We start from the raw sequence: 20,005 nt of genomic DNA on the forward strand, positions 1-20,005 counted from the left end.
GTTGAAATGTCAACACACTAAGAACTCTGTATTGAGAGTAGACAATAAAAGGAGTTGATCTGACAGGAAATTACAGTGGGGAAAACATTTACGTTAGGTTTGGTTATTCAACATAACTGTATCTATAAAAATATTCATATAAGTGAACCAAGATCTACATAAGAAGAGAGCTCACAATAAAAAAGTTGTAGAATGATTTTTTTTTTAGCCTATAATCAAGAAGAACCAGTTAAGGCTCAAAAGAAAAAAGTAGTGGCATAAGAATAGACATGTAAATCAATGGAATGGAATGGAATGGAGTCTAGAAATAGACTCACACATATATAGTAAATTGATTTTTGACAAAGATATCAAGATAATTCAAAGGGAAAGACAGTCTTTCCAATAAACAGTGTAGGAACATCTGGTTATCCATATGGAAAAAAATGAACCTTAATCCTTATCTCATGCCATACACAAAAATTAACTCAAAATAAGAGACCTAAATAAAAACTAAGACTAGGAAATTTCTAAAAGAAAATATAGGAGAAAAATCTTACATTCTTGGAATATGTAAAGATTTCTTAAGGCACAAAAGCACTAACCCTAAGAGAGAAAGTTGATAAACTGAACTTCATTAAATTAAAATTGCTCTTCAAAATACACGGTTACAATGGTAACTTTGGTGAAGGGTAAGACAGTACACAATACTGGGGAAGTCAGCACAACTTGACCAAGGCAAGGTCATGGAAGCTTCACAGACACATCCAAACTCCCTGAAAAAAAACAAAAAACATTGCTATTGAGTTGATTCCAACTCCTAGCGACCCTATAGGACAGCGTAGAACTACCCCACAGGGTTTCCAAAGAGCAGCTGGTGGACTTGAACTGCAGACCTTTTGGTGAGCTCAAATTACTGGGCTGAGGGCTGGGGACTATGGTCTCAAGGGACATCTAACTCAACCGGCATTATATAGTTTATAAAGAAAATGTTCTGCATCCTACTTTGGTGAGTAGCATCTGGGATCTTAAAAGCTTATGAACGGCCATCTATGATATTCCACTGGTCCCACCCTGTCTGGACCAAGGGAGAATGAAGAAAACGAAAGACACAAGGGAAAGGTTAGTCCAAAGGACTAATGGGCCACAACTATCATAGCCTCCACCAGACTGAGTCCCGCACAACTAAATGGTGCCCAGCTACCACCACCAAGTGCTCTGACAGGGATCACAACAGAGGGTCCCAGACAGAGCTGGAGAAAAATGCAGAACAAAATTCTAACTCACAAAAAAAGACCAGACTTACCAGTTTGATGGAGACTGGAGAAATCTCAAGAGTATGGCCCCCAGACACCCTTTTAACTCAGTACTGAAATCACTCCTGAGGTTCACCCTTCAGCCAAAGATTAAAAACCCACCCAGTGCCGTCAGATTAGACAGGCCCATAAAACAAAATGAGACTAAATGGGCACACCAGCCCAGGGGCAAGGACAAGAAGGCAGGAGGGGATAGAAAAGCTGGTAACAGTGAACCCAAGGTTGAGAAGGGGAGAGTGTTGTTGACATGCCGTGGGGTTGACAACTAATGTCACAAAGCAAAATGTGTATTAATTGTTTAATGGGAAACTAATTTGCTGTAAACCTTCATCTAAAGTACAATCCACAGATGAAGAAAATATTTTCAATACATATATTTGACAAGGAACTTGAATCCAGTATAAAGAACTCTTAAAACTCAGTAATAACCACCCCCTCAAATGGGCATAATATTTGAACTTCACAAAAGAAAACATACGAATGGCCAATAAACCCATGAAAAGATGCTTAATACCATTAGTCATCAGGTAAATGTAAATTATGATCACAAGGAAATATTACCTTTATGCCCATTTACATAGCTAAACGTAAAAAAGACTGACAATGCTAACTGATGGTAAGAATGTGGAGCAACTGGAACTCTCACACATTGCTAGTGGAAATGAAAAATGGTACAATCACTTTGGAAAACAGCTTAGAAGTTTCTTATGAAGTTAAACACATGCTTCTTTCCATAAGACCCAACAATTTTACTCCTGGTTATTCATCTAAGGGAAATAAAAACATATGTCTACATAAAAGCCTGTGTATATGAATGTTCATAGCAGCTTCATTCATAATCATCCCAAACTAGAAATAAACCAACATTCATCAGCAGATCAACTGTGGTACATTCATACAATGAAATACTACTCAGCTATAAAGGAACAAACTACTAACACATGCAACCCAACCCAATGCCGTCGAGTCAATTCTGACTCATAGCGACCCTATAGGCCAGAGTAGAACTGCCCCATAGAGTTTCCAAGGAGCACCTGGCAGATTCGAACTGCCAACCCTTTGGTTAGCAGCTGTAGCACTTAACCACTACGCCACCAGGGTTTCCATGCAACAATATGGGTAAATTTCAAAAACATTCATCTATTTTTAGATAAGAAACCTTATCAAGTATTTGCCCTGTTACCCATATAAAGCACATTCTTGAATTCAATTTAAGGAATTTACTTATATTTAACAGAGAAAACACCGTGATAGGATTTCTGGAGCATTCAAAGAAGAATAAGACATAGTTATGGTTTTCAATGAGGTCAGAATCTAAATGAAGAAACACAACTGAAATGCCTACTGTAATCCAAGACTAATATAAAAACATTATTGTACCAGGCCGGGGGCTGGGTACTGAGGTTACAATGATGAGTAAAACATAAACCCTGGATGTAATCTCTAAAGACATAATCCCTGGATGAGTATGAACTAGCCATATCCTCTGCTATAATCTGGATAAATGGAACAAGACTTAGTAGAGTTGAAAAGTAACACCCATTACAGATTCTAAACTAAGTACTTCCAGAAGCTGAAGGCCCATGGAAGTTAACTATTAACGCAAGATTCTCAGAACAAACAGTACCATACAAAGTAGACAGCTTCTGTCCGAGATCATCTAAACAAAATTCTCATATAAAGCACACTCTTCTTTGCATTCCTTTCCTTATTGAGTACATCTCTTGCGTAACTCCTGGTTCTTTCTCCCTCTGCAGACATCAGGTTCTTCAATACCAATCCAGGAAATGAGGATAATTGATTGTTCTGTGGAGCTATTAAGTCAATGCAATAATATGATTCCCCAACACCCCTGATGGACCATGTCACCTTACAGAGTTCTTTCTGGAATAATAATAGTAACTGGTGGAATAGATCCCTAAAAATATGCAGCCTAAAAATTAATAGGAACTGGATAATTTGTGATTATCAACAAAAATTTATTCCTCACTTTGGTTAACATAGTAAATAACAGTCTAAGCCTTGGGGTGACAACCCGGTTTTCCTTAACCCAAACAGGTACAGTTAAGAGATAACAGTTATGGGTAACAGAATAGCTTTGGATTTTCTTTTGGCCACCCAGGCGGGGAGTCCATGCTATTGCTAACACTTGATGTTATACCTGAATTAACATTACAGGTAAAATAAAACAATCCATATCTAAGCTAAAAGAAAAGGGAGCCTGGTTACCTAGGAAATCACTGGGACTTGTTTTATTGGTCAGGCCTGAAAAATCTTGAGTCACATTGTAAGGTATCTTTTGGTCCCTTTTTATAAGACTTCTAATTATTCTTGCTTGTCTCATAGTCATTTAATGCTTATTGCTCAGAGTCTCAAATGCTTCTGCACAGCTCTTGTCCCAGCAGATGATGCAACAAATGATTCAAAGATGACAAAAGAAAAAGATTCAAAGACAACAACAAATGTATATACATATATATGTATGCAAATTGACACTTACATGGAAAATTACATCTCCACAAATGAAAACTCATCTTCAAGAAGACTTGACACATGCCCCAACATGGATAAACCTTAAAAGTATTATGCTGAGTGAAATGATTCAGTCACAAACGGACAAATGCTGTATGACCTCCTTTATGTGAAGTAAGCAACTATACAGAAACCAAATTTTATCAGTGGTCACAGGGATGGGACGGAGGGGGCAAGGGAGAGTTTCTGTTAACGGTGGTGGAATGATTCGGAAAAGGATAGCGATAATGGTTGCACAACATGAAGAATGTAATCAGTGTCACTGAATCATACATGTAGAAATTGTTGAAATTTGGTTAAAAAAAAAAAGAATCAACAAGAGTGATGAAGGTCTGGACCTTTTATGTAAAAATCTTTAGGAACTTTTTGCTTTAATGCATTTCCCCAGATGGTACAACAATAACAATTTAGATTAGCTTTGTTATGCTGAACATGGGCATTTAGTAAAAGAATACTCAACGAATACTTACTTAAAGAAAACAACTAAAAAAATTTAAATTATAGAATCATTCAGGTCAGTATTTTGGGGGCGAATATTCTGGGGTCACAATCAAGATTTTATTCTGGCAAATTTCCTGAGCAATGATTTTTATGCTTTTCAATTAAGTGCTTTCACACAGCGTAAGATTTTTTGTAGATGGTGTGAAAATTCCTCTAAGTCATGTCTGTAATTTCAGCAGGATTCAGAGTTCAGGCAGTTATGTCCTCAGCAGAACACTTGAGAAAAGATGGCTCAGCTTCTCTGGTCCGAACTTCATCTTCATCAGGCTTGACAAGACTGAAAAGAACTGCCTTTCTCAATGCCTTGATATACAGGGTTCCAGCATGCTGTGTCTACAATAAGGTAGACAGCCATTTCATCTTTTGTGCGTTACTGGCCTGGTGCCCAAGCATACCCATCCAAAGAATTCATCATAAATATGGATTTAGGAAAGTGTCTTAATTTGAAGACCTTTATAACCTAGGAGTCCTGGTGGTGCACTGGTTAAAGCCCTTGGCTGCTAACCAAAGGCTCGGCAGTTTGAGCCTACCAGCCGCTCCATGGGAGGAGATGTGGCAGTCTGCTTCCATAAAGATTTACAGTCTTGGAAACCTGTGAGGCAGTTCTACTCTTGATGCTATGTGTCGCAATAGAGTTGACAGCAGTGGGTTTGGTTTTGGTTTATAACCTAAGCTATAATAGCATAATCACACTATTGTATCATAAAAACACAATTACAAGGCTAAAAAGCAATCTCAAAAATTCACCTGCTTCAACTTCCTACCTTAAGGTAACCATATAAATCCCTCCCAAAGTTAAAGTAGATATTTTTACGACTAAAAAAAACAAACTAGGAACTGCATGTCCTCCCCTAACACTCCCTTTACCGTTCTTTTTACACTTCACCCTCAACCCAAGGCAACAGAAACCAGCTAAGAGGCATAACAGTTGCTTAGAAGGAATAAAGCAATCCTTACTTTCCAGTTGGGATCTGGTGGATTTGAATCCTGGGGAGGAAGAAGAGAATGTGAGATCAGGCAACCTATTAAAACTGCCTGGTTGCTTAGCTCTCTCCTTTGAGATATCAGCTGGGACTAGGATTTGAATTAGCATGGGAATAAAAAGACATAATCACGCCATTTAATAAAGGCCTACTTGTTACTGTCAGGTGTTGTCGAGTCGGTTCTGACTCATAGTGACTGACCCCATGTACACCAGAACAAAACCCTGACCAGTCCTGAGCCATCCTCACAATCCTTGTTATGTTTGAACCCACTGTTGCAGCCACTGTGTCAATTCATCTCATTGAGGGAATTCCTCTTTTTCACTGACCCTCTACTTTACCAAGTATGATATCCTTATCCAAGGACTGGTTCCTCCCGATAATATGTCCAAAGTATGTGAGACAAAGTCTTGTGCCATTCTTGCTTCTAAGGAGCGTTCTGGATGTACTTCTTCCAAGATAGGTTTGTTCATTCTTTTGGCAGTCCATGGTACATTCAATATCCTTCACCAACATCATAATTCAAATCCATCAATTCTTCTTTGGTCTTCCTTATTCATTGTCCATCTTTCACATGCATAGGTAACTGAAAATATCATGGCCTGGGTCAGGCGCACCTTAGTCCTCAAAGTGACATCTTTGCTGTTTAACACTTTAAAGCAGTCTCTTGGAATAGATTTGCCCAATGTAAATTTCTTGACTACTGTTTCCATGGGCGCTGATTGTGGATCTAGGTAAAATGAAATCTTTGACAACTTCAATATTTTCTCCATTTATTATGATGTTGCTTATTGGTCCAGTTGCGAGGATTTTTATTTTCTTTATGTTGAGGTGTAATCCACGCTGAAGACTAGTCTTTGATCTTCATCAGTAAATGCTTCAAGTCCTCTTCACTTTCAGCAAGCAAGATTGTGTCATCTGCATATCACAGATTGTTAACGAGTCTTCCTCCAATCCTGGTGCCACGTTCTTCATACAGTCCAGCTTCTCAGATATTTGTTCTGCATACAGATTGAATAAACATGGTGAAAGGATACAACCCTGACTCACACCTTTCCTGACTTTAAACCAATAAGTATCCCCTTGTTCTGTCTGAACAACTGCTTCTTGATCTATGTACACGTTCCTCATGAGCCCAATTAATTGTTCTGGAATTCCCATTCTTTGCAATGGTATCCACAATTTGTTATCATCCACACAGTCAAACGCCTTTGCATAGTCAATAAAACACAGGTAAACATCTTTCTGGTATTCTCTTCTTTAGCCAGGAGTCATCTGACATCAGCAATGATATCCCTTATTCCTGACCCTCTTCTGAATCCAGTTAGAATTTCTGGCAGTTCCCTGTTGATGTACTGCTGCAACTGCTTATGAATCATGTTCAGCAAAATTTTACCTGTGTGTGATATTAATAATACTGTTCGATAATTTCTGCATTCTGTTGGCTCACCTTTCTTTGGAACCCACACGAATATGAATCACTTCCAGTCAGATGGCCAAGTACCCGTCTTTCAAATTTCTTGGCATAGACAAGTGGGCACCTCCAGCGCTGCATCAGTTTGTTGAAACTGTTCAATTGATATTCTGTCAATTCCTGGAGCCTTGAATTTCGCCAATGCCTTCAGTGTAGCTTGATCATCTTCCTTCAGTACCATTGTTTCTTGATCATCTGCTACCTCCCGAAATGTTGGAACACCGATCAGTTCTTTTTGGTACAGTGACTGTGTATTCCTTCCGTCTTCCTTTCATGCCTCCTGTGTCATTCAATATTTTCCCTATAGAATCTTTCAGTATTGCAACTCGAGGCTTGAATTTTTTCTTCAGTTCTTTCAAACCTGAGAAATGCCAAGCATGTTACCCCTTTTTGGTTTTCTAACTCCAGGTGTTTGCACATTTCTTTATATTTTACTTTGTCTTCTCAAGCCACCCTTTGAAATGTTCTGTTCAGTTCTACTTTATCATTTCTTCTGTTCTCTTTAGCTACTGTACATTTAAGAGCAAGTTTGAGGGTCTCTGTTGACATCCATTTTGGCCTTTTCTTTCTTTACTGTCTTTGTAATGACCTCTTGCTTTCTTCATGTATGATGTCCTTGCACAACTCATCTGGTCTTTGGTCATAAGCATTCAATGCATCAAATCTATTCTTGAGATTGTATCTAAATTCAGGTGGGATATACTCAAGGTCGTATTTCGGCTCTTGTGAACTTGCTCTAATTTTCTATAGTTTTGCGTATGAGCAATTGATGATCTGTTTCACAGCTGGCTCCTGGCCTTGTTCTGATTGATATTGATGTGTTTTAATTTTCTTTGATTCTAAGAATTTTTTTTATTCCATTTTTAATTTCTTCTATTACCCAGTGGTTTTTAAGCAGGGTGGTATTCCGTTTCAACGTATTTGATTTTTTTTTTCCTTGCTCTTTCTGTTCATTTCTGCTTTGATGGTGTTGTGGTCAAAGAAGATACTTTGTATCATCTCAGTGTTTTGGATTTTGTTGAGGGTTGCTTTGTGGCCAAAGATGTGATCTATTCTGGAGGATGCTCCATGTGCTTTGGAAAATAATGTGTACTTTGCAGTTGTTGGGTGGAGTGTTCTATATATGTCTACGAGGTCAAGGTTGTTGATTGTGCCCTTTAGCTCTTCTGTATCTTTGTTGAGTTTCTTTCTAGGTGCCCTGCCCTCTACCGAGACTGGTGTGTTGAAGTCTCCTACTATTATTGTGGAACTGTCAATTTCTCTTTTCAGCGCTGTTGTTGTTAGGTGCCGTCGAGTCAGTTCCGACTCATAGCGACCCTATGGAAAACAGAACAAAACACTGTCCGGTCCTGAGCCATCCTTACAATGGTTGTTATGCTTGAGCTCATTGTTGCAGCTACTGTGTGAATCCACCTCGTTGAGGGTCTTCCTCATTTCCACTGACCCTGTACTCTGCCAAGCATGATGTCCTTCTCCAGGGACTCATCCCTCCTGACAACATGTCCAAAGTATGTAAGACGCAGTCTCACCATCCATGCTTCTAAGGAACATTCTGGTCGTACTTCTTCCAAGACAGATTTGTTCGTTCTTTTCGCAGTCCATGGTATATGCAATATTCTTCACCAACACCACAATTCAAAGGCGTCAACTCTTCTGTCTTCCTTATTCATTGTCCAGCTTTCACATGCATATGATGCAATTGAAAAATACCATGGCTTGGGTCAGGCGCACCTTAGTCTTCAGGGTGACATCTTTGCGTTTTTTGATTTCTTGACTGCTGCTTCCATGGCTGTTGATTGTGGATCCGAGTAAAATGAAATCCTTGACAACTTCAATCTTTTCTCCATTTATCACGATGTTGCTCACTGGTCCAGTTGTGAGGATTTTTGTTTTCTTTATGTTGAGGTGTAATCCATACTGAAGGTTGTGGTCTTTGATCTTCATTACTAAGTGCTTCAAGTCCTCTTCACTTTCAGCAAGCAAGGTTGTGTCATCTGCACAACGCAGGTTGTTAATGAGTCTTCCACCAATCCTGATGCCCCGTTCTTCTTCATGTACTCCAGCTTCTTGGATTATTTGTTCAGCATACAGATTAAATAGGTATGGTGAAAGAATACAACCCTGATGCACACCTTTCTGGACTTTAAACCAATCAGTATCTCCTTGTTCTGTCCGAACAACTGACTCTTGATCTATGTAAAGGTTCCTCATGAGCACAATTAAGTGTAAGTGTTCTGGCATTCCCATTCTTCGCAGTGTTATCCATAGTTTGTTATGATCCACACAGTCAAATGCCTTTGAATAATCAATAAAACACAGGTAAACATCCGTCTGGTAGTCCCTGCTTTCAGCCAGGATCCATCTGACATCAGCAATGATATCCCTGGTTCGACGTCCTCTTCCAAAACCGGCCTGAATTTCTGGCAGTTCCCTGTCGATATACTGCTGCAGCCATTTTTGAATGATCTTCAGCAGAATTTTGCTTGCGTGTGATATTAATGATATTGTTCTATAATTTCCACATTCAGTTGGATCACCTTTCTTGGGAATAGGCATAAATATGGATCTCCTCCAATCAGTCAGCCAGGAAGCTGTCTTCCATATTTCTCGGCATAGACAAGTGAGCACCTCCAGCGCTGCATCTGTTCATTGAAACATCTCAACTGATATTCCATCAATTCCTGGAGCCTTGTTTTTCACCAATGCCTTCAGAGCAGCTTGGACTTCTTCCATCAGTACCATCAGTTCCTGATCATATGCCACCTCTTGAAATGGTTGAATATCAACTAATGCTTTTTGGTATAATGGCTCTGTGTATTCCTTCCATCTTCTCTTGATGCTTCCTGCATCATTTAATATTTTCCCCCATGGAATCCTTCACGATTGCAACTCAAGGCTTGAATTTTTTCTTTAGTTCTTTCAGCTTGAGAAACGCTGAGCATGTTCTTCCCTTTTGGTTTTCCATCTCCAGCTCTTTGCACATGTCATTATAATACTTTATTCTGTCTTCTCGAGAGGCCCTTTGAGATCTTCTGTTCAGTTCTTTTACTTCATCAATTCTTCCTTTTGCTTTAGCTGCTCGATGCACAAGAGCAAGTTTCAGAGCCTCCTCTGACACCCACATTGGTCTTTTCTTTCTTTCCTGTCTTTTCAGTGACCTCTTGCTTTCTTCATGGATGATGTCCTTGATGTCATTCCACAACTCGTACGGTCTTCGGTCACTAGTGCTCAATGCATCAAATCTATTCTTGAGATGGTCTCTAAATTCAGGTGGGATAGACTCAAGGTCATATTTTGGCTCTCATGGACTTGCTCTGATTTTCTTCAGTTTCAGCTTGAACTTGCATATGAGCAATTGATGGTCTGTTCCACAGTTGGCCCCAGCCTTGTTCTGACTGATGATATTGAGCTTTTCCATCGTCTCTTTCCACAGATGTAGTCAGTTTGATTTCTGTGTGTTCCATCTGGCGAGGTCCACGTGTATAGTCACCGTTTATGTTGGTGAAAGAAGGTATTTGCAATGAAGAAGTCGTTGGTCTTACAAAATTCTATCATTCGATCTCCGGCATTGTTTCTATCACCAAGGACATATTTTCCAACTACTGATCCTTCTTCTTTGTTTCCAACTTTCGCATTCCAATAGCCAGTAATTATCAATGCATCTTGATTGCATGTTCGATCAATTTCAGACTGCAACAGCTGATAAAAATCTTCTAATTCTTCATCTTTGGCCCTAGTGGTTGGTGTGTAAATTTGAATAATAGTCATATTAACTGTTCTTCCTTGTAGGCGTATGGATATTATCTTATCACTGACAGTTTTGTACTTCAGGATAGATCTTGAAATGTTCTTTTTGACGATGAATGCAACACCATTCCTCTTCGAGCTGTCATTCCCAGCATAGTAGACTATATGATTGTCTGATTCAAAATGGCCAATACCAGTCCATTTCAGCTCACTAATGCCTGGGATATCGATGTTTATGCATTCCATTTCATTTTTGACGTTTTCCAATTTTCCTAGATTCATACTTTGTACATTCCAGGTTCCAATTATTAATGGATGTTTGCAGCTGTTTCTTCTCATTTTGAGTCATGCCACATCAGCAAATGAAGGTCCCAAAAGCTTTACTCCATCCACGTCATTAAGGTCTACTCTACTTTGAGGAGGCAGCTCTTCCCCAGTCATCTTTTGAGTGCCTTCCATCCTGGGGGGCTCATCTTCCAGCACTATATCAGAGAATGTTCCACTGCTATTCATAAGGTTTTCACTGGCTAATGCTTTTCAGAAGTAGACTGCCAGGTCCTTCTTCCTAGTCTGTCTTAGTCTGGAAGCTCAGCTGAAACCTGTCCTGCATGGGTGACCCTGCTGGTATCTGAATACCGGTGGCATAGCTTCCAGCATCACAGTAACACACAAGCCCCCACAGTGCGACAAACTGACAGACACATGGGGGTCAGTGCTGTTAGTTTATGTATTTTGAAGCCCTGTCATTACAGTTATGTCTTCATGATGGATTTGTCCCTTTAATCTTCTTTGTCTTTTATGGTGGATTTTGTTTTAAAGACTATTTTCTCTGAGATTAGAATTGCCACTCCTGCTCTTTTTTGGTAGCTGTCTGATATTTTTTTTCATCCTTTGATTTTTAGTAAGTTTATGTCTTTGTTTCTAAGGTGTGTCTCTTGTAGGTAGCATATTGGTAGGTCTCGTTTTTTCATCCATTCTGTCACTCTCTGACTCTTTATGGATGCACTAAGGCCATTTATGTTCAGTGTAATTATTGATAGGTACGAGTTTATTGCTGTCATTTTGTAGTGCCTTTTTTTTGGTGGTGCCAACATTTTCTTTGTTCCTCTTACCCTTCTGTGCTGAATTCCTTTTGTTTGTGGATTTTTTTTCATTTATTTTTGTAGATTTTGTGTTTAGTGAGACTTTATGTTTTTCTTCTTTACTTTGATGAGTAGGTTTGTTAACTTTATTTGTGCTTATGTTGAAGTTTATCCTTATCTCCCTAAGCTTAAACCAGTCTTTTATTAGTTGGTATCGCCTTGACTTCCTCTCCATTTGAAAATTTTATACCTACATTGTTAATTCCCTCTCATTGTTCTGATGTTGCTGTCACTTACAGATTAACCTCTTTGGTTTCCTGCTGTAAATATTTTAGTTTTGTTTTATCCTGGAGAGTTCATTACCCAGGCTGGTATCTGGCTGATGTGGTCTTACGTCCTAGATTCAGGCTGTCGTCTAGACATTGTTTGTTCTCTAACAGAAGGACTCCCTTTAATAATTCTTGTAAGTTTGGTTTGGCTTTTACATATTCCTTTAATTTCTGTTTATCTAGAAATGCGCTAATTTCACCACCATATGTGAGCAAGAGTTTTGCAGAATATATTATTCTTGGTTAGTAATATTTTTTTTTCAAGGTTTTATATATGTCATTCCATTACCTTCTTGCCTGCATGGCTTCTGCCGAGTAATCAGAGCTTACTCTTACTGTTTCCTCTCTGTATGTGACTTTTTGTTTTTCTTGAGCTGCTCTCAGGACTCTTTCTTTCTCTTTGGTTTTAGTGAGTGTGATTATAATATGCCTTGGTGATTTTCTTTTGGGGGTCTACCCTATACAGGGTTTGTTGAGCTTCTTGGATGGTCAGCTTTTCATCTTTCATGATATTAGGGAAGTTTTCTGTCAGCGATTCTTCAATGATCCTCTTTGTGTTTTCTGTTTTCTCCCCCTGTTCTGGAACTCCGATCACTCACAATTTTTTCCTTTTGATTGTATCCCACATTGTTCTCAGGGTTTCATTTTTCTTCATTCTTTTCTCTGATTTTTCCTTTAAAAAAATGTCATCTGAGGATTTGTCTTCAATTTCACTAATCCTGTCTTCCATTGTTTCAAACCTGCTCCTCAAGCCTTTTATGACACCACCCACTTCTGAAATCTTGTTGTTTATTTTTTGGATTCCTAATTGCTGTTTCTGTATGATAAAATATGGAACACTTCACAAATTTGCATGTCATCTTTGCACAGAGGCCATGCTAATTTTCTGTATCATTCCCGTTTTAGTATATGTACGCCAAAGTGAGCACTGATTGGTGATATTGAGTTTATCCATTCTTTCCACAGATACAGTCGATATGACTTCTGTGTATTCCACGTGGTGAGGTCCATACGTATAGTCACTGTTTATGTTGCTGAAAAAAATGTATTTGCAATGAAGAAGTCGTTGGTCTGCCAAAATTCTATCATGTGATCTCCGGCATCATTTCTATCACCAAGAGCATATTTTCCAACTGCTGATCTTTTTTTTTTTCTTTACAACTTTTGCATTCCAATCACTAGTATTTATCAATGCATTTTTGCTGCATGTTTGATCAATTTCAGACTGCAGAAGTTGGTAAAAATCTTCAATTTCTTCATCTTTGGCCTTAGTAGTTGGTGTGTAAATTTGAATAATAGTCGTATTAGCCAGTCTTCCTTGTAGACGTATGGATATTATCCTACCACTGACAGCACTGCACTTCAGGATACACTCTGAAATGTTCTTTTTGATGATGAATGCAATGCCATTCCTCTTCAATTTGACATTCCTGGCATAGTAGACCATGTGATTTTCTGATTCAAAATGGCCAAAACTAGTCCATCTCAACTGGTTAATTTCTGAGACATTGATCTTTATATGTTCCATTTCATTTTTGATGGCTTCCAATTTTCCTCGATTCACACTTTGTACATTTCACATTCCAATTTTTAATGGATGTTTGCAGCTGTCTTCTCATTTTGAGTTGTGCCACATCAGCAAATGAAGGTCCTGGAAGCTTGACTCCAGCCATGTCATTAAAGTCAACTCTACTTTGAGGAGGCAGCTCTTTCCCAGTCATATTTTGAGTGCCTTCCAACCTGAGGGGCTCATCTTCTGGCACTATATCAGACAAGTGCTGCTGCTATTCATAAGGTGTTCACTGGCTAATTTTTTCAGAAGTAGACTGTCAAGTCCCTCTTCCTAGTCTGTCTTAGTCTGGAAGTTCAGCTGAAACCTGTCTACTATGGGTGACTCTGCTGGCATTTGAAATACTAGTGGCATAGTTTCTGGCATCACAGCAACATGCAAGCCACCACAGTTCAACAAACTGACAGATGAGTGGTGGAAAGGCTTACTATGTGTCGTGTACTTAACACACACTATAACTACTGTGCAAGGAGTCATTATCCGCATTTTACATACAAGGACAATGAGACCCCAAGGAATTAAGTAACTTGCTTAAGCCTAAACTAATTAACTAGTTCAGCTACTGGATGGTTATCCTCGGATTCCAATTACATCCATGTTGCCACCAGATGGCTACATTCTTTCCTATTTAGAAGAGTGGCTCTAAGGAATAGGGTGGGGTATCAGAATCATGGTAGGGACTCTTAATACTAGATTTTCTGGGTTCTAGAGTCTAAGAGACTTATTGACCCAGTAATCCAGAGACGATGATGATATTAAAATAATAAAACAATAACAATAATAGCACTTTACATGCATTATCTCATTTAATCCTTGTAACAACCTCTGCAGTAGGTACTTTTCTTAGCCTCTTTTTACAGATGAGAAAACAGTCACGGACAGGTTACCTTGCCTAAGCTGACCCAAGTCCTCACACATACTGCATCAGAGGAATCTATCAGATCTCTCAAGTTTGGGGAGCAGGAAAAAGTTGAAAATCACCATTCTGTGGAATAAACTGTGTACTCCGGTTTTGAAGATTCTTCACGATCTTGCCACACCTGTTATTTTCAAACCTTATTTTCCATCATCCCTTTAATAAGCTCTATGTTCCTTTTTTTTTTTTATGTTCCAGCCCTATGCTCTCATTTACCTCATATTATTCCCTTGGACTGAAATGGTATATTCTATAAATTCCACAAAGCAAAATTGGAGCCAGTGTAAAACTTCCATCCCCATGTAGAAAAATTCCTTCCTACTACTGAGCCTCCATAGAACTTTCTCCTGTTCTCAGAATAATTCTCAGCATTTTTATGTCCTTGCCTTGACTTCATGTAAATATGTTTATGACTTCAGTAGGCATAGATTCTGTGTAAATTGGGTGGAATGAATGCCCTTCTGAGATAACATACCTGGCAGTATAATATGTGAAGAACTAACAAAATCAGAGTGAAGAGGCAGCTTATGCCTTTAGAAACTGCCATACTAAAACCATAATCCTCACTAAAAGCGAAAGAAAGTGTAAAACTTATTCTTGTAAGACACGGTGGTTGGGAATATAGACTTTTGAGTCAGATCCTATCTTGCTGTCACTTCTATGACAAATGCCTCATCTGTAAACAAGAAATAATAATAGAACTTACCTTACTGGGTTGTTGTGAGGATGAAACGAGCTAATATATATAAAGCACCTGGAACAGTGCATGGCTCATAATAAATGCCATATATATGTGTGTGTGTGTGTATATATATAATCTATACATACACACACACTCGTGTGTGTGTGTGTATCCACCACTCATCTGTCAGTTTGTCATACTGTGGTAGCTTGTGTGTTGCTATGATGCTGGAAGCTATGTCACTGGTATTTCAAATACCAACAGGGTCCCCCATGGTGGAGAGGTTTCAACAAAGCTTCCAGACCCAGAAAGACTAGGAAGAAAAGCTTGGTGGTCTGCTTCTGAAAATTTGCCAATGAAAACCTATGGATAGCAATAGGGTAGTAATTATAAATTATTTTAATATGAATAGTCTTTCAACTACCAGATTATTTTAGTATTAAATACACATTACTAATTATGTGCAAGAGTACTTTTGTAGAAATCTAAAAAGCATCCTAGTTTGGACTAGAATTATATGGTTACCTTAGAGATAGTATCTTCATCCTTATTTCACAGATGAGGAAAGTAAGGCACAGACCAGTGTAGATACTTACCCAAAGTCAAAGAGTTAGTAAGGGACCTCATTATTGGAACTCAGAAATTCGTATTCCTAATTCAGGAGTCTTTCTACTACACTGCATGGACTCATCAGTAGCAAGACAGTGGTGGTGGCCACCATGCCCAGGATTTGGGGCATCAGCAGTAAGGAATACACACGATATACAAAGTTCATCGGAGTAAGGCTCTTCTCATTACAAAAGGACTTTATGGAGTCAGTAGCAGAGGGCTGAGAGGTTTAGAGACTCTTTGCATGTGTATCCTAAGCCTGGCCTACTCCCCTTTTCATTGTACTTACTGTGGCTTCACATCCACTACCCCCCGACAAGGAAAGATTATGGGGAAAATAAAGAATGTAGTTTTGGACAAGTTTGAGATGTTTTTTCAACATCTAGCTAGAGATACAGGAGTCCAGACTGGAGATATCAACTTGGGAGTAAAGAGTGAAAAGATGGTATTTGAAGATTAGGGTACTCAACCAAAGAGCAAGAAAAGATTTCTGTGGTAAAGAACAGTAGCTGAGGAGAAGCTGAGTGGTGAGGAGATGAGACCTCAGGACACTGAATAACCAGCTCTAATAATGGGGGGGGGGGGGGGCGGTGGAGGGGTGGGAATGATGCTGTCTTAGTCATCTACTGCTGCTATAACAGAAATACCATGAGTGGATGGCTTTAACAAAGAGAAATTTATTCTCTCACAGTCTGGTAGGTTAGAAGTCTGAATTCAGGGCATCAGCTCCAGGAGAAGGCTTTCTCTCTGTTGGCTCTGGAGGAACGTCCTTGTCATCAATCTTCCCCCGATTGAAGAGCTTCTCAGGCACAGGGACTCCGGGTCCAAAGGACGTGCTCTGCTCCTGGTGCCGCTTTCTTGATGGTATGAGGTCCCCCTGTCTCTCTGCTCACTTCTCTCTTTTATATCTCAAAAGAGATTGGCTTAAGGCACAATCTAATCTTGTAGATCTCATCAACATAACTGCTGCTAATCGACCTCATTATGTCATAGTGATAGGATTTACAACACATGGGAAAATCACATCAGATGACAAAATGGTGGCAATCACACAATACTGAGAATCGTGGCCAAGCCAAATTGATACACCTATTTTTGAGGGGCACAATTCAATCCATGACAGATGTCAATGACAATGACAATAACAATAATAAACTGCAGGTACTGCTACTATTGGAAACTTAAAACCATATATATATATATATAAACACACACACGCATACATGCATATACATACACACATATATACATACATATATATGTGTATATATACGTGCGTGTGTGTATGTATATATATATATATATATATATATATATATGAGTAAAATACTAGTCCTCATTACTATCTTCTGAGGTAGGGAAAAAATAAGACCCAAAGAGGTTAAGAAACTTGACTAACATCATGAAATAGCAGCATAGCAGAGATTTAAACCCAGGTCTGACTTCAAAAAGCCTTGCGATCTTTCTATAATGTTCTGCTTATAGAGGGTTATCATTCCTCTTCTTTCCTTTGTCCTTTGTCTATGCCATGCTTTTTACTGGTAATCCCACCTTGTACCATCGCTGGATGGGAGGGACAGTTTCTGAAGCTCAACACCACTGAGCTGAGGTAGATTTTCTCACGTGTCAACTGATATAAAATTCAGTGCTATACTACTACTTGTCTTGGGCTGAGTTTTCTAGAGAAGCAAAACCAGTAAGTGTATATATAGAGAGAGAGAGGGAGAAAAAGAGAGATTTATCAAGGAAATGGCTCATGCGATTGTAGACCCTGGAACGTTCCAAGTCTATGGATCAGGATAGAGGCTTCTCCTGATTCACAGAGACTTGGGGGCTGGCGAACCCAAGATCAGGAGGTTGGAGAGCAGGGCTCTTGCTCACAGGCTGTGAAGATCGACAAATCCCAAGATTGGTAGGCAAGACCTCAAGGCTTCTCCTAATTCACGTAGCTACAGGGGCTGGTGAACCCAAGAAGGGCAGGTCGAAGAACAGGGCTCCTGCTCATGGGCTGTGAAGACTGACTTATCTCAAGATCGGCAGATAAGCTGATAGCTCAAGTCCCAAGAACCGGAGGTCAGGCTAACAGGAGGCAGCTGCAGGATCCAGAGTGAGCAAAAAGCCAGAAAGTCTACTCATATTCAGATGCAGGCCACATGCCCAAGGAGTGATCACATATAAACACTGAGAATCATGGCCCAGCCAAACTGACACACAATCTTAACCACCACACTACTTGCCAAATTTCACTTCATTTTATACTAGGTTAAACATTTTACTATTATAATTAAGAAGTTCTTTCTAGAAGCTACTCTAAATTTCTTCTGAAGTGATGATAGTCTGTTTTATATTTTCTTCTGTGGAAAACATTTAGTGTTATGTCTTCATACTCAGAATAATGACATGAAATCACATCAATGTGACAGCAGAACTAAGATAGTATCAATGCTTCTTTTAGTAAGTTTGTAGAAGTCACTGATCATATTTCTGCCCCAAGCATGTTCTACTTAATAAGAAATAAAAGATGTTTGCTCTTAATTTGCACTATCTGTGTTTTGGGCACGATCATATTATAAACATATGTTTCAAAAATGATCACAAACTATTTAGAGAATAGAAATGCTTATTAGAAAAGTCATTAGTTTATATTCCGATTATAATTTTATTATGAGGGGCATTCATTTACTCATTTAAATTGGCCTTGGGCTTTGCTGAGAACAATTTTTTTTCTCATAATGCTACCCTGTTGGGGAATATGAGATGGTGTAATTTACATTTAAGTATAAAATTCAAATACAAGTATTACCTAACAAAAGATAGTAGTAACAACAAAAACTAAGGAGACTTCTGTTTTTAAAATTATATTAATAAGATGTGTATTACACTAATTACTTTGCTAAGAACAGTTTCATATTTATTGATATTAATTCAAGTTGCTCATCACCTATAACATATACTCTGATTGCCCCCCTCCCATCCTGCCAAAACATAGTAAAGCACTTTTAAATTATGAAAAACTGGCATTTAACTGATTCTGGAGTTATAGAGGAAGAAGACTATATTATTGTAAGAAGTAAGTCTTTGGCTGTTCCCCAGTTGTTTAATGCATTTAATTCTAATCCTCCCAAGTTAAGGATGGGGACAACATCTTCTATTTCTTTTGTTCAGTGACTAGCACAGTACTTGGCACACTGTACGTACTTGACAAAATCCTGATGTTTATAATTCTCAACTTATTGAGAGTTTGTTGTCATTCTACCATGTAAAGGAAACACTTTGTCCCTCTCACATGAAAACACAGATAATAGCCAGGGGCAAGGTGTTCTATAACCAAACTTTCACAAATGGATTTCTCATGGAATTTGGTGCTGCTAGAATTTTAGAAGAGTTCTTAATAATCTAATTTTATATATGAAACAATCAGTGTCTACAATAGGGAATTAAAATTTTCACTTAGAAATGGTTTTAATTCACTGTTTATTAATTATATTAACAAATGCACTGTTGAAATTCAATAGACATTTAGGGCTAGAAAAGCCTCATTTTTCTTTTCCCATTGAGATATCTTATGGTGGAAAAAATATTAATATACTCCAGATGTTATCTATAATCATCGTAATAAAACAGAAAATGGTAATAGTAAATTTTTTAATCAAATGAGTAAAATAGATTATAAAAATAATGAGACTTGAATAGTACTAGACTTATTCAGGTTTGAGATCAACCATGACTAAGTACAGGCCTTTCTCCCCCCTCTTTCAGTTTGTCTAGGGGCATCTTTTTGCCTCTTACAGAATAAGATCAACCAAATTTTATGCTTTTGCCTTTTCACAAACAAAGAAAGCATATTTAGGATTTCTAACGCGACAGGGGACTAGCAGAGGCTTTAAATTAAATGGGGAACTGAACCAAGATGTACTGCTGTTTCTTCTTTGCTCAGCCTGCTTATTTGACTGATAATTATCTTTGTACCTTCTGAGGTTTACTATGCTATAAGGTACTCCATCCTTGAAAAAGACTGTAGGGAGGAAGGCAAACAAATGAATAAGGAATAGCAAGCCCCCAAGAAGATATTAACATTCTCTTCCATACATCTTAGAAGAAAGGCCAACAAGGTCCATCACAGCTTAGAATTCTACACTATGCTTTTGATTGCATAAATTAACAGGCTTTGCACAGTCAACAGAGCATCTGAATAAGTAAGATGTGAAGACAGGAGAAATGACTGCTCAGAGAGAAAGACCCCAATTGTCCCTAACACTCTGGTTCGAGAGGTCAAAGTTGTGGG

General features: G+C 38.6%; 1 protein-coding gene and 1 non-coding gene across 12 annotated transcripts in view; both read right to left on the minus strand.

Moving 5' to 3' along the window:
* SLC41A2 (solute carrier family 41 member 2) overlaps positions 1-20,005 on the minus strand; it is a 164,469-nt gene that overhangs the window by 19,480 nt on the left and 124,984 nt on the right. The window lies entirely within an intron of this gene.
* On the minus strand, positions 12,769-12,872 carry LOC126076648 (U6 spliceosomal RNA). The gene has a single exon (XR_007517573.1). It is a non-coding gene; the product is annotated as a U6 spliceosomal RNA (small nuclear RNA).

Source organism: Elephas maximus, chromosome 4 (assembly GCF_024166365.1).
Source record: "Elephas maximus indicus isolate mEleMax1 chromosome 4, mEleMax1 primary haplotype, whole genome shotgun sequence".
NCBI lineage: Eukaryota > Metazoa > Chordata > Mammalia > Proboscidea > Elephantidae > Elephas > Elephas maximus.